The following is a 15,620-nucleotide window of genomic DNA, read 5'->3' as shown; positions in this document are numbered from 1 at the left end:
TTGAATGTTTTTTTTCTCATCGTATAGTAGAATTAGGAACATGATATTCTAAAAATATTGACCGAGCAACATTTGTGTGACCATTTGTAATATTGATACGTTAAAAAAACTAATAAGCAGAAAAAAAGCCTTCAAACCAATTAAGTTGTTTCTTAGTTTTTTTATATATTAAAAGTACTAGATGACATAAATGTTAACTTGTTAGTTTAAATAATCTCTGAAAAGTCTAATTATATATTCTTTAAATAATCACTGGAATAGACATTACCTTTAAATACAATAGACTTGGTTTTTAAACTATACTTAAAAATATTGATATAAAATAAAAAACAAAACAATATGATGTACAGCGAATTAGGTAACATGTTCGTCTAAATGAGAAATCTTCTTCTTAATGAGGCCCAAAATTTAATAATCATTTTTAATTAAAAAACGAATTGTGATTTAATAACTGCGCGAGCTTACTTTGAAATGCAATACGTTCTGGCCTTAATAGTCACGCTGCGAGGTATAAGGACGTATATAATTATGAAACTTTCCGGTCACCGCAGATTTTGTTAACAATCTTCAATGATGTATCTCTGACCAACAAAAGAGTTTAGGTAGCGACATTATTTGCGAGTATTATATCCGGGTTGACGTTTACAAATATTCGCGCAGTCACATTATTCATTTACTATTTTAGCACTTTCCAATAAATCTGATTTGTTCACAAGCAAAATACACATTACAGTTTATACAAAAAACTAATTAGCATATTGAATAGTATAAACTATCATATAAAACTTATATTACAAGTCTTTAATATTTCAATGCTTCTGAGTAATACGATTTTTAGTAAACTTAATCGATTTTCAGGACTTGAGAGTTTGAAAATACCTTTACATTATAAAAAAATTCTTATTTATTTTGCTGCTCTGATGAATATTTTCAAAAACTTCAACTTATATTTTTATGTAAAAAACAAAATGGAAAAAGAATGTGAGATCCTTTTTTCTAAGACTAAAGATTTAATACATTAATCAAAAGTTGAATTATATTAATTAAAAGATAACAAGATTGAATTGTTTGTTTATTATCTACGATGAATATTGTATATTGTGTTCGTGAACACAATGTAGTTGAAGTGCTATAGTTTAAAAAAACAAGATCTTTTTTTTAGTGATTTTATTTTTTAACCAAAATCTGAACTATCACATTCTTCATATAAAACATTTTTTATTCTTGGTCGATAATGCTTCAATATTTTAGACACCACTAAAAAATTCACGTGATATTTAAAAGAACCTATTTAATTATGGAAAAAGTATTTTCACCTTGTCACCAATCTTATACCTTCGGGGGACTCTTATTATAAATACGCAGTATCAAAAAATAAAAATTGTGCTCTCGAGCCTCAAGAAACGTATTACCGCCATTGTATTTTATATATTTTTAATTATATTTCTACTGTCCTGTGACGACTCCTTTGTTCTAACGAAACATCTAGTTGATCTTCAATGAGCACATATTGTTATATAATGTACGGTAAACATGATTTAGCCATAAACGGAGACACGTCTATGCTTGAAACATGGTACACGGGAACGAATTATAAACTTACAATAGTCCTCTAAACATAGAAGTTGCATTGATATATCTTTATTTTCTGTTCGGAAAAATCATTGGCTTATGATGGTCATCCACCAGAAAACAGTGTGCTAGACGTCTAACTAGACTGTGGAATCTGAAGAACAATGAACCGATGGAGCCGGTTACCTCCACCCTCTATATTATTTGCTTTACCGGTCTTACCGGTGTGAATACTCAACGGTGTTGCTAATAACTTCTCGATGTGACTTGTTTGATTTTCCTTAACATGGTATTGGTCATAGCAAAATAATCAATCTTAACTCTCGGATATGTACTAATATGCTCGTTAATACTCGTTAAAACCTTATTATTATTACACACGTGTATATTAATTTACTATTTTTAATTTATATATTAATCTCTGTTATATGTATTACGACGATGGTTTAGTGTACAAAAGAGGTGAATTTGTCTGCGAAAATGAGTTAAAGCATAGAATAAATATAAGAAACTGATTTTTTTTTTTTTTGTATCTCAAAGTTAACAATGCAATTTTGAAATTCCACTATTTTATAGTATTTAAAAATTTAGAATTGACATAAACTCTTGTAGCAATAAAAATGTTCAAATAGAGCTCTTGAACATTGTTATTTGATATGAATTGAAAATAGAAGTGCAAGTATTTCTTTTTTGCTCTAGACAATCAATATTTAACTGAGTGTAAATCAATTACTACGCTACGTCGTACATCTTTTAATCAATTTAATGATTTATGCTCTAATTAATATTATTAAAACTCAGATATTTGCACATGTGTAAGCACGTCTTATATCCTTTACAAACAATTTCTGTTTAAATAATTAATTGATAACATTTTTTTGGGGTTTAGTTTAAACACATGTTTTTAACACACAATATTGTATTATTATTATAAACTGATAATTTAAGCCCACAATCCTGCTATTAAATTGGGATATATCCCCGAGAGAACACCTTCGTTGATGAGATAAAAAAAGGTTATGTGATATAAGTAGAGCGTTATTATATTTTCTATTATACTTTTTTTTATTTGTTTTGATTGGTTCTGATACTATACAAATTTTAGTACATGTTTTGAAAATCAACGTATTTTCTGTAGATATTTTACCAAAACATTACTGCATGTAAAACATGACTATGAACTTAAATGCATAACATCATATGATATGTTGATTGTTGATTAGTTAATTATAGTTGTAACCTTTTACGGTTTTCGATAAAAAAACACGGAAAATTCTATGTATAGGTACTGATCCACCCAATTGTCGCTTTTGACAAGTTGTTGCGAGTAATTACACGTTAGTTATAAAAAACTCTTTTAATTGGATTAAATAATAGCTCTATTCACTCAAAATAATTAGTTTGTCCAGTTAATGTTTTATAAATTATATTCATAATGATCGTAATTTTATTTTTTCTAGTGATGAATAGAAGCTTCGAAAATAATTAAGAGTAATATTGTTTTAATTAATTTTGATAATTATTGTATACATTTCAAAAATATATATAAAAAAATTTAATTATATTATTAAAAAGTGAATTAATTTTTTCCCGTTGATTACTTTTTGTGTAATCATTCATTTATTTTCCAATTTAGAATGAAAAGATAAACTATAACTCTAAGTATAATAATGAAAGAGGTTTAAAGATCAAACTATCAATTGAGGGACCAGTGCAATAATCAACTATTCATTTTTTCAAAATTTCCAAGAAACAAAAAACCAAACAAATTTAACACTAAACTGTATATGTTAGGCATGTTTCTTTTTGAGATTTAATTATTTAATTAGTATTTAAATTAGTAATTTAATATTTGATGAGTGGATAAGCTCAGTGATCACACCAAACTGTTAAAAAAATTATTCTCTCTTAAATAAATAAAAACTAGCTCAGTGGGGTTACGGCAAAGTTGGGAAGTAAAAGTATAGATGATATCTGACAGTGATTAACTATCATAAAAGATAATTTGATCTATTAAATTTCATAATTTTTATTTTTGCAATTAATTTTACAATTTCTATGATGAGGAAAGAGGAATCAAAAGCTGTGAGAACAGTTATGGTGATGAATGTTGAATGTTGAAGGAGAAAGAGGTAGAGGAAGACCAAAAAAGAGATGGAGGGATGTTATTGAATATGATATGGAGACGGCTGATGTGTGAGATCGTGTCAAGTGAAATTTTAGGATAAGGGTAGCCGACCCCTAGTAGTTGGGATGAAGGCAAGGAAAAAGAAGAAGAATTAAATAAAATATTAATTTTAATAATTAAATGGGTTTTAAATAATTTGCTTAATTGAAAATAATGTTATGTTTTTGTTTGACGGCTAATTTCACATAGTTAGAACAATCGCCGGGAATTTTTTTTTTTAATGTTGTAATACATTTCAAAAAAATTAATTTGATTAAGGATAAAATTAGTCAGACTTCAGGAATATTTTCAGATATCGAGTCAAATAAAAAAAATACACGCTTGGATGGTCTTTTTCAAATGATTTCTGTATTTCAGGTTTTTCATCGATTTTTCAGAAAACAACACAAAACATTAATCTTATTGTCTTTAGAAAACTGCATTAAAATTTTATATGGATCAGTGTTAAAAAAAAAGTTACATCAGTTTAAAAATACACAAAAAAATGTTTGTAGAAATACTATTTTTTGTGATTTTTTATAGTAGGAATTTTTATTTTTTAATTTACTGTGCTGATAGGTTTGACTAGATAAAAATTGGATTATTTTGTTGTATGGAGCATTAAAGTCGGTCCAGTGAAAGCTGGGAATTTTCATGGTCAGAGAAAAAACGCTCAAAATCAATACCTTTTCAGCTAAAATGAATTTCGAAAAAAGTCGAGATAACCAGTTGTTGCTCTAGATCCGTCAATTACTTAAAATTCTTAATATTTTTATACATTTTATCAAAATTTAACTTCCAGTACTTACTTTGTTTATCAGAACTTGAATTTAACAAAAATATTGGGTTAATTGGCCTAAACAATCTAGCCTTGTCTGAGAGTAAATCGTACTAGATTTCCTTGAACTTCAATGATGACATCATGACATTGCGTTTGTGGTTACGGTATCAAAATTAACGGACGTTGGCATAGATCCAATGGTCTACTCGTAATTATATTTAGTACGACTATATTATGCGAATCATTTGTTTGTTTTGTGTTTTTAAACTTATGACACGTATTGTTTTTTTTAATTAACCAACAAATGGTTTTTTCGGGGCATTTTCGTTTCTTACAGTACTGTGTGCTTTATTGAATAGACTAGAAAAACACGTAACTAATTACTCGACATAATAGAATTAAAATAACTGGCTTTAAAAACAAATTTAGTTTTTCAAGTAGTTAGTAAGTAAATTTAGCGTAATGCAACAGTTGTATTAGGTAAAAATGGATGGTGAACTGACTTTCATGTATAGTATTCAAACCGTTTTATACTTTATTTGTTATAAAAATATATTTACTTTTCTATCTCCACTACGTTTTCTTTATGTTAAAAATTGACCACGATAAGCTGCTATAGCTGGTGACTTGAATTTATTAAATTCGTTTGCGAAAACCGTAATTATTGAGGTAAATGATAGGTAGAAAAAATCATCAATGTATTTTTAATAATATAACTACTATTATTAACGCATTCATGTATTATCCATTTGTATCTTATTAACAAGATAATATTATAGTTGACTAACTATACATTAGTGATAATGATTGCGCACGCTTTATGAAACAGTGTTTATAACTCTAGACACTAGACCCTAATGTCTTATTATTAAATCGTTATAGTATTGGTATGGTCCCATAAACACTCATTTATATTTACACTTTTGACCGAGGACGTTTTAGCAGCGACAAATGACTTTTTAATTATAGTTCGATTTCCTCATACTGTTCGATCATTTTTCCTGATTTTTATAATTGTTTTTTTACTTGCTTAAATTAAGACCCCTGACCGTTGTTGGTTCTTCCTGTGTGTACAACGCAAATCCTTAAAGGTGACAGCTGATGTACATTATTATTGCGATCTCAAATCGTCGACAGTCCCCATGAATATTACCATACAATAGGTTTGACGTATTTCGGTGATTAATTATTGTAATATTACTATTATTTATCCGGGCCAATTGTTTCTAATATTCATTCACAGTCGCCTGGAGTGAATTCGTATTGTATATCGACTTGAACAACGTACTGCTTTTAAGTTTTTATATTTTTTATGATGATATTACCTATTCTATGTCTATGCATCTGTCATCATGTTTTGTTAGTTCAATGTACTCGACTACATATTTCCAAATATTATACTGGTCTAAAAATAATATTGAAAAATAAATAAATAAAACTTTTTTAGCCATGCATTTTCAATATAAAATTAAATAAACTTTCAACCCGTCTTTGGACCCTTTATTAAAGTAAACCTTTTAAAATTAACATGTAATAATTTAAATAAATACAATATAAAGAAGTTTATATATATATTTCTGTTATTTTTCAATAAATAGAATGGAAATTTATTTATATCAAAATTTAGAATTCTTACTTTTTTTAAATAATTTACGGGGGTTCTTTTTTTTCAAAAAATGTTTATAGATATGGAATAAAAATTACATTATAGAAATTATTTTTTATGTAAATAACTTATAAGAACTATGTTGTATGTTTTTACTAGAATAGAAAAAACATTTTTTTTTTTAACTATTTGAAACGTTTTAAATGTTCCATATAAAAATTGTAAATTTTAAAATTTTTAGTGTTTAAAACGTAAAAACTTTTTTTTATAAATGCACACACTAGATTTATTTACGGAGACAGGATTTATACATAAGAAAATGTTCACCCCTCATTTTGAAATAAAAATATATCTTAAACATATAACATTTTATACCGTTAGTGTGATTGACTCATATTCTCGTCTGTGGTAAACTCTGATGTTGTAAAATGTTATTAATTAAATTTTATTTTAAATATATCATTAAAATTTTAGATAATAACTAAAAATTGATGAAATGAAATGTAAACTTCTTATTGAGACATAACATATTTCTTTATTATCGCTGTGGTTTAACATTCTTTGGAACATAGCATGTAACATAAAATAATACACTTAAAAAAATAATCTATAAATCAATAAGGACTAAAAGTATTTAATCATGTTTAATAGATGAAGAATCACTCAATGTATTTTTTTAAACGTTTGGTATTTGTTAATGTAGAATTAATAAATTTGTTATAAATTTAATGGTAAAATCGTGTATTTTCATAGATTAAACTACAGGTATCGTGTGCGTTCACTTATACTTATATATATTTACAAGTCTAAAGGGTGTCTAATAATTTTAGATGTAACCAATTTTTATAAGGTTTGAATTCTACCTTCAAAAATTAAAGGTGTGTTTTAGCTATATCATCAGAGTGTAATCAATAATTTTATGAACCTCTTAAAAATATAACTGTATTTTTAATAAATAGGAAAAACTTAGGAAAATGCAGTCACCTAAATAAGACCTTAAATATGTTAAAAACTGTTTGTCACAAAAATATGCAAATACTACCAAAAGAAGTATTGATATGTAATGTATAATATACTAATGTTTCGGATATTAAAAGTAAATAAAAATTCATTTTTTATTAAAATGTATTATTTATTTACTTATATTTTCATGTATTTATATTTGTGTGTGTGATTTTTCATGTGTATTCGTAATATGCAAAGTTTTAATGTAATATAAGTGACTTTTCATTGTTCATTTGCTGCTTAGTTAATATTCATTAAATATTAAATAAACTTGTAAACAAGATCGTTAATAGATCCATAAAGTAATGATATTGTTTGGCTGGTTTTATTGGTTAAATAATTTGTAGTATATAATTTCATTTTATGTTTGTAGAATATAAGTTTAATATTAAATAATGTTAGCTAATAATAATATCAAAAGTTACAATATAATAAATATTGGGTAGGATAATTATATATTATATACAGTAAGTATTTTTTAACGAAATTAAAGTATAGTTAATATACTACCTAAATATATATTTTATACCAGTTTTTATCTAGGTATCAATTTAGCTTATTACTTTGATTGTTAAATCTCATTCAGTAAACTTCCATAGATAATTGATTAAAATACTAAACTATAGCAATTGTACCTGATATAATATTTTTAAAACTATATTTAATTTCTCACAAAAATGAACCCATAAAATGTTATTTCTCTTATATATTTAAAATACAATCTTGTATTAAAAGCATAAAGAAATACTCGTTTCCGTTTGAATAACTCTGAGAGGTAAATTAACTATGAAAGTAATGAATTTTATCTTAGTTTACATAAAATATGATATTTCAATATTATATTGTTTTTATAAGTATCACATTACTTATGTTCTTCGGTCTTTGACAGTGAGTTATTCAATATGACCTGAATATGAGAAAATTAAGTATATATTATCAACGTTTTATTTTAACTGTAGTTTTAAGGTGATTATCTAAAAAATTGTTTTTTATTTAAGTTGAGTTGGTTTTAAATATTTTGGTTACAATAATTCACAATTACTTGTAAACATAAAATAACTAAAAAGTTAGCTTCTTATAAAATTACATATTTTTGCTTCAAAGATAAATAGTTTATTGAACAAAAAGAAAAGTATATTAATTTATTTCAACCTTTACCTTCGTTATTACTTGACCTTAATTTTTTCATAAATAATTTTATGATTTATAATAACGGCTAACTAATCCTTCATTCTAGCGAATAAATTATTGACATTTAAAATTTACCACTTCGGGTTTTAAATTGTATGTACAGTCCATCGAGATATTTTTATCTTAGTCAGTAATTTATATAATTATACATATATTTATAAAAATCATTGAACGTTTAAAGATTTTTTTATCTATGTATTTGCGGTAGTCACTTCCTTATTACATTAAATATTATATCATAATCTGGTCGTTCGTTAGCATGAAGATTTGAACAAATTAATCTTGCACTGCTCTGTCTCTAGTATAATCGAATGTTTTTTTTATTTTTGATGTTTAAAATGCTAAGTATTAATTATATTCTCACTTCGCTGTAACCATTTTTTTTTTTAATATACAGGATGTTCAGTAAATAAGGAAACAGGTCAATTGTTACAAACAATTCCTTGTTATAAACAATGATAACAATAGAAACTCGTTTCCTTATTGCTGAACACTCTATATACAAGTTTTTTAATGAAATATTATTTTATCTACTTGAAAGAAATCTGTTTAAAGTTACTATATTAATGTAAAATAATATGAAACCTTTATTTTTTTAATTTTGGAAATTAGTGAATTTTTTATTAAATCTTTATCTTGGATAAGTTAAACACGAGAGTCATTGGTACGTATTTAGATAAAATATTTAGGATAATATACTTATACTTAATATTACATTTCTATAAAATGGAATGTATATAATACATGTAGTACGTGTATCTCGTGGACGTCTGTTGTGTGCCATGTTAGGTGGAGGCGGCAAATGCACCTGCATCGAGCCGGTTTTCACGTATACACCTGATTATAAAAAAAATCTCTATAGGTCTAATAAAAAATAATACGAATGCAATGGAAAAATAGCATAAACCTTGCAGCACTTGGTCCGTTTGCTACACTAACAGACTTCTCTATGGGTCGATGATCCCGTGGCCGATGCGTGTCACGATCGACCCCGATGACCGCGCGGCTTTTAACAATATTCATTACCACCAGAAGCCAGTCTGATCTTACTACAATTCGCCTTAAGTGATATCTTATAATATATATATATATATATATATTTAAGAACATGTGTGTTTACTTGTAACATATAGCAATTCGCGTTTACTTCTTGTGCATTGTCAGATTTTGTATAATGTGTAAATAAACATATCGTAGTTGTGAATATGCCTTTAGAGAAAACCGAATAATTTTTTATATCGCATTCCTGGACACAATTGGTGACACAAGAAGATAAAATCAAAACGGCTTTTTAAAAAAATTAACATTTAGCTTTCTTTGAGACCTCGTTTATTAGTTAATGTTTAAATTTTCTGTTTATTTCAAAAAGAAAAAACTAAAATAATAGACTTTTTTTTTAGAATATTTGTTGATTTTTAAGTAGAAAATCATAGTATTAAAGTATTTGAATTAAATTTATATTAAACTAGTTGTAAATAACGAAACCATATAAATTAAATCAATATTTAATTTATAGTAAAAATTGATCACTTGTGACTAATATTATTTAAAATAAAAAATAAAAAATGTATTTAACTCAGACATAACACAAGTTTATTAATAAATTTTTAAACAATTCCAATTAATTAAATTTTTCTTATTTTTTTAAGTTTCATTGCCTCCCGTTTATTAAGTTCTTTGTAGTTATTTACGTTTTTAATTAGCTTTATGACTTCAACGAAGTGATTCTATGGCAATAAATGTTTCATTGGAGGAGATTTACCAACTTCTTAAGTGTTCTTTAAATCAGACCACTATGTTTCTTTTTGTTTTTCCTACATAACATTTATTACAACTTTCATGTTATATTTTACAAATGTCCGATTTCCCCTCTTCTTTTACTTTATCTTTAGGGTTACTTAATAAATTTCTTAAACTATTACTCTATCTACATACCCAATCCAAATTTTCGTAAAACCGCTATAAGTATATTTTTAATTTGTTTCGAACGTACTCATGAAAAGTTCTGCTAAAAATGATGAAAGTAGATTTCTCATTGCTGTGCCATTAATTTGTTCATAAAATTTATTTTAAAACTGATTAGTTTAGTTTTGATTTCATTTTAAATAATATTATATTAAAAAAAATTATAGGTAGCTTAGAAGTACTTGTCTGTATTATCCTTTGTTTTTGATCCAATAAATTTTGTAAAAATTTAACAAAGATAAAGCTATCTTTTTCTTTATTTAGTAACCTTCAAACTGTTTTAAAATGTCATTTTGAATGATTTAGAAATATTGTTTATAATATGTTGTTAACAGATAATTGAAAACGCATCTATTTCTCAGTTAAGATGCATTCAACACCCTTGACACATAATTTATAATATGTGTTTGGCCGGAAGACTTTAACCACATGATCATTGTATGGTTTCTTTTGATAGATATTGCAATGAGACACTTATAGTCAGTTAGTTGGAGGACAAAACTTGAAGACCTAATTATGAATAAATAAAATAATTAATTTGACGAATAAGGTTTTATTATTGATTGTAAATGTGTTTAATAATGATCTTTATTTTATAAATCATTGTTATCTTATGTAATAGTTCAATTATTTGGTCCAATTAACAGTTTTGTTGTGTATTTTTTTGGTAATATTAAGTATTTATCTAAATAGAAATCTGAGGATTTTTCCATTTTTACCTTGTGACGTCTTTAGTTCATTTAATGATTTTATCTGCTAACATTTTCACCTGAGTCGGTGTTCTTGGACATTTTCCAACATTTTGTACAAATGTATGAAATTATCATATTCTAGCTAAATTAACTACTGTAAAATTAAATTATAGTTTGCTAAATATCGGATAAATAGTGAATAAAAAAAGTAGGTAAAATGCGGACATAACATCGGTCACTGTCCGCACTACACTAAATTTTCAGACTTGTTTAATTACTAGATTTACTTATGAAGGTCGATCGACGATAGAACAATATTATTATACGAGACACCATAGCGGTAAAATCTAAAATGGTAAAATACACATGTTACTATATGTAATGGTTGCTGGGAATGCAGATCGTCAACTTTTGATGAATCGGCGCGACCCGATTGCCTGCGGACTAAAAACCGGTACCCAACAATGTGCTTATTGCTCGATTATTGTTTAGTAAGAAAGATCGTCTATAATTTCACATTAAAATGTTTCTGAGATACATTTAAAATACTGAATATATATTTTATAATTTCACTAAATTTGCTTAAAGATTTAGTTTTCATCAAATCATGTTCTATACTTTTTTTTATTTATTAATAAATCATAATATTTTTATTCATAAGTATATCGTTACTTTAATAAATAACTGTAAAAACATAAGATAAAAACTTCAAAAATCAATATGCATAATTGTCTAACATTAGTCGTAGAATGACTTCATCATTAAATGAACAGTTACAGTTATACGTTTTTCATATTTTAAAGTTCTTTATCAATTTAGATTTTGGTGTTACAATCATAAATAATGACTTGTTCTCCGAAAAATTGTCTATACTATTTATGTAAAAATGTTTATAATTAACCAACACAAAAATTAAATTCATCATCCAATGTCGAAAATTGTAATTTTTCTGTTAATGTACAGTTAAGAATTTTGTATTATAATTTGTGTTTTTGGAATAAGACTTAATTTAGTATTTTCTTTGTTTAAAAATTACCTAGCAACAACATTTTATGATTAGATTACACAATTTTTTAGCTAAAAACTTTAAAAATTTGTAATAGTGATCGTTTACTGATGATGATTATCCTATCGGAACTTTTATAATTTAATCTAGATTCTGATTTATATATTATTTAAATTAATTATCTACGTAAACTAACAATAGTTAAATACCTAGTTATTTCAATTCATTGCGATTAAATTTAAATTATTAACAATGGAGAGGAGGGTTGGACTGTTAAAAATGTTACTTACGAATAAAAGTTACTCGTATAATTTTTTGTTATTACCACATATTTTTTTGAGTTTATTAACTTCAGATTTTGAACATGGTATAATTTTACTATTTCATGCTCAATTTTGAATATTATATCAATATTTTGAATCTAAATAATATACCTGAAAAAATAAATTGGGCCTTTGATTGATTTTCTTGAACCCATTTTAATTTGTGTGTATCATCGAGAATATAACGGCATATTTCTAATATGATTATATTATTAAATAAAAACGAACAGTTGCACAAACAAGCCAAGTTTCTTGAAAGAATCGACCTCGTTATATACCTTAAAAATTGTTGGATAAAGAGGGGATAAGAAAAAGAGCAATCTCTTGCTGTGTTGGGTCAACAGCCCTCATTTGGTTTTGTGTTCTAAACATGATGCAATATTATACAAAGTCTGTTCAGAATTTACAAATCTCTCTTACATTTCAGTGAATATTATCATATTTTCTATGGTGAAATGTATTTTACGGAAAGTTTTTATCTTGGGTAATAGAAACTGGCCCTAGCTTTTTACCGCCGTAAGCGACGTTAAAATGATTTATGGAAGCGATGACCGAATGAAAAATTATAGGATCATATTATTTCTTTTTTGCATAACAAGAAAAAACGTTTTATGCACATATACTTACAGAAACTTAAATAATTTCTACAAAACTCAGGACCCCTTTCAAAACAGCGGTCGTTCGACTTACTTTGACAATAACAAGGTGAATAATGTATTAAATTAAACCATCCAATTTAAACTACAAAAACCAAGGGATAGGTTTAATATTTGCATAATTATATTCGCAACTTCAAGGTATTTTGTTGCAAAATACATAATGTGGTACATACGTAAAAAAAATGATTAGTCTTATATAGACATTATAAAATGTTTCAATAAAGTAATTGTACTTTATTCATTAATTATTTATAGTATTAAATTATAGTTATAAAAATAAAACAAATATTTATTTATTAATTTTAATTTTGTTTAAACATGAATTCCACAATGAAGTAGTATGATTATTAAACTAATTGATCTTAAACTACATGCATTTTATCTAGAACTGTACTAATAAAATATTTTCAGTTGAAACATACTGACATAAAGAAAATTCATAAATAAAAAATGTATATTATTTTATAATAAAATAATTATAATTATGAATTAATTCATTTAAAAGAGTATTATATATTTCGTATAATTTTTAATTTTATAGTTAAATATTTTAAAAGTAAAGTTAATGTCTTCATTTTAATTCCTTGTGGTTCTATTTGTTATATTAGTTATAATCAGCGGCATTAGAAATCGCAAATTTTTTTTGTATTACTCTTAATTAATTTACAAAGGGATGTTTTTAACTACCTTTTTTGTGTCTTCTTTATTTAACTATATGTCTAGCCTTAGTCTTAATTGATAAAAGTAAGGAATTAAATTTGTATTCTCATTATTCATTGAAATTTACTTTTTTTCTTACTTATGGATCATTCTGTATAATACAAAAACATTATGAAGCCATAGAAATGTTNATAGAATTGCTCAAATTAAGAAGTCGTAGAAATGCTCAAATTAAGAAGCCGTAGAAATGCTCAAATTAAGAAGCCGTAGAAATGCTCAAATTTAAGAAGCCATAGAATTGCTCAAATTAAGAAGTCGTAGAAATGCTCAAATTAAGAAGCCGTAGAAATGCTCAAATTAAGAAGCCGTAGAAATGCTCAAATTTAAGAAGCCATAGAATTGCTCAAATTAAGAAGTCGTAGAAATGCTCAAATTAAGAAGCCGTAGAAATGCTCAAATTAAGAAGCCGTAGAAATGCTCAAATTTAAGAAGCCATAGAATTGCTCAAATTAAGAAGTCGTAGAAATGCTCAAATTAAGAAGCCGTAGAAATGCTCAAATTAAGAAGCCGTAGAAATGCTCAAATTTAAGAAGCCATAGAAATACAAAAACATTATGAAGCCATAGAAATGCTTAAATTTAAGAAGCCATAAAAAATCAAAAACATTATGAAGCCATAGAAATACACAAACATTATGAAGCATTATGTAATATATTGTAAAATAGTATTATATTCGCACCATTTTCTATTTAACGACATCTTTTAGCTTCGATGCGAAGCTGAGAAGGTATTAATTTTACCATGATGTGTTTATTTTTTTTTTTATTTTTTTTTTTATTTTTTTTTATAAATAATATTTCATCACAGATGAGATTCAAGATTTTAAAGTAAAACCGTAATTTAAAATTATACTTAAAAAAAAAATATATGCATATTACTTTGTTTAATTTACTTATACAATTCTCACCCTATCTAAAAAGCTTGATTGTCAACAACAAAAAGTTATTCGCAAATATAATTACAGAACCACATTTAACAAGTCCGTAGTTTATTACTATATCTCATTTTATAGAATATAAGATTCAAGACTTAACGTCAGAACTTATCCGTTCAAGACAATATTTTTTCAAAAATGGTAGCGTACCAGTAAAACGCGAGAATGGAAAAGAAACTATGGCTGACGAAATAACCTACTTAAAGGAGTCAATAAAACGTGAAATTTTAAGTGACCCAAATTTAGAAATCATCATTCGAAGTAGTTATTTATATTTTAAATTATTATTCTTTAAAAATGTATAATGACTTAGTTAAAAAAATTAGACAGTGTACGCCGACTACATAACTTATTATTATTTGTTTTAAAGTATCCATAATTTTACCAGAATTGTATTTAATAGATCAGATTGACGACATAATGTCCGAAATTGTTCAGGAAATTGTACAGAAATATCTAATGGAAATTAGAAATTGAATTGGAAATTCTACAATTGAAATATGAACTGAATTAATTTTAATGATTTACTTTAACTAAAATAACCAATAAAAAAACAATACATCATAGTAAAATAATATCTTCTCAGATTCACATCCAAGCTAAAAAAGTGGTTAAAAAGATCTACTCAATAACGTATTATAAAATTTGATTATAATTGTAAAAATTCATTGTTAATTCAGGAGAAATTAACAATCATTTTTTTAGAAATCATTTCTATAGCAACATGTTACCAAAAAATTTTGAATATTATAGCCTAGTAGTAGCACACACAAATAGAGTAAAAATACTAATGCCACTAAGGCGATGATATAAACAAATAATAAATTATACAAGTGAGTCTTAGAAAGATAAATGAACAAACATTATACTTATCTGCTAAATGAAATGACTGATGATAATGTTGAATATTGAAAGAATCAATTGAAGTCGAATGCAAGTAGCTGACCAACGTGTACAATATGCTGTGATCGGTATCGTTATGTATCTCAGAAAATATAT

General features: G+C 25.8%; 1 protein-coding gene and 1 long non-coding RNA gene across 5 annotated transcripts in view; one reads left to right on the top strand and one right to left on the bottom strand.

The window, feature by feature from the left end:
* LOC126901983 (serine/threonine-protein kinase S6KL-like) overlaps positions 1 to 15,620 on the top strand; it is a 40,745-nt gene that overhangs the window by 20,165 nt on the left and 4,960 nt on the right. The window lies entirely within an intron of this gene.
* LOC126901986 (uncharacterized) lies at positions 10,527 to 12,536 on the bottom strand. Its single transcript, XR_007703164.1, has 2 exons — positions 12,420 to 12,536; positions 10,527 to 10,797 (listed from the first exon to the last, which is right to left on the bottom strand). It is a non-coding gene; the product is annotated as an uncharacterized LOC126901986 (long non-coding RNA).

Source organism: Daktulosphaira vitifoliae, unplaced genomic scaffold (genome assembly GCF_025091365.1).
Source record: "Daktulosphaira vitifoliae isolate Bord-2020 unplaced genomic scaffold, ASM2509136v1 Scaffold_3, whole genome shotgun sequence".
Lineage (NCBI taxonomy): Eukaryota > Metazoa > Arthropoda > Insecta > Hemiptera > Phylloxeridae > Daktulosphaira > Daktulosphaira vitifoliae.
This window is presented reverse-complemented; position numbering and strand designations above follow the sequence as displayed.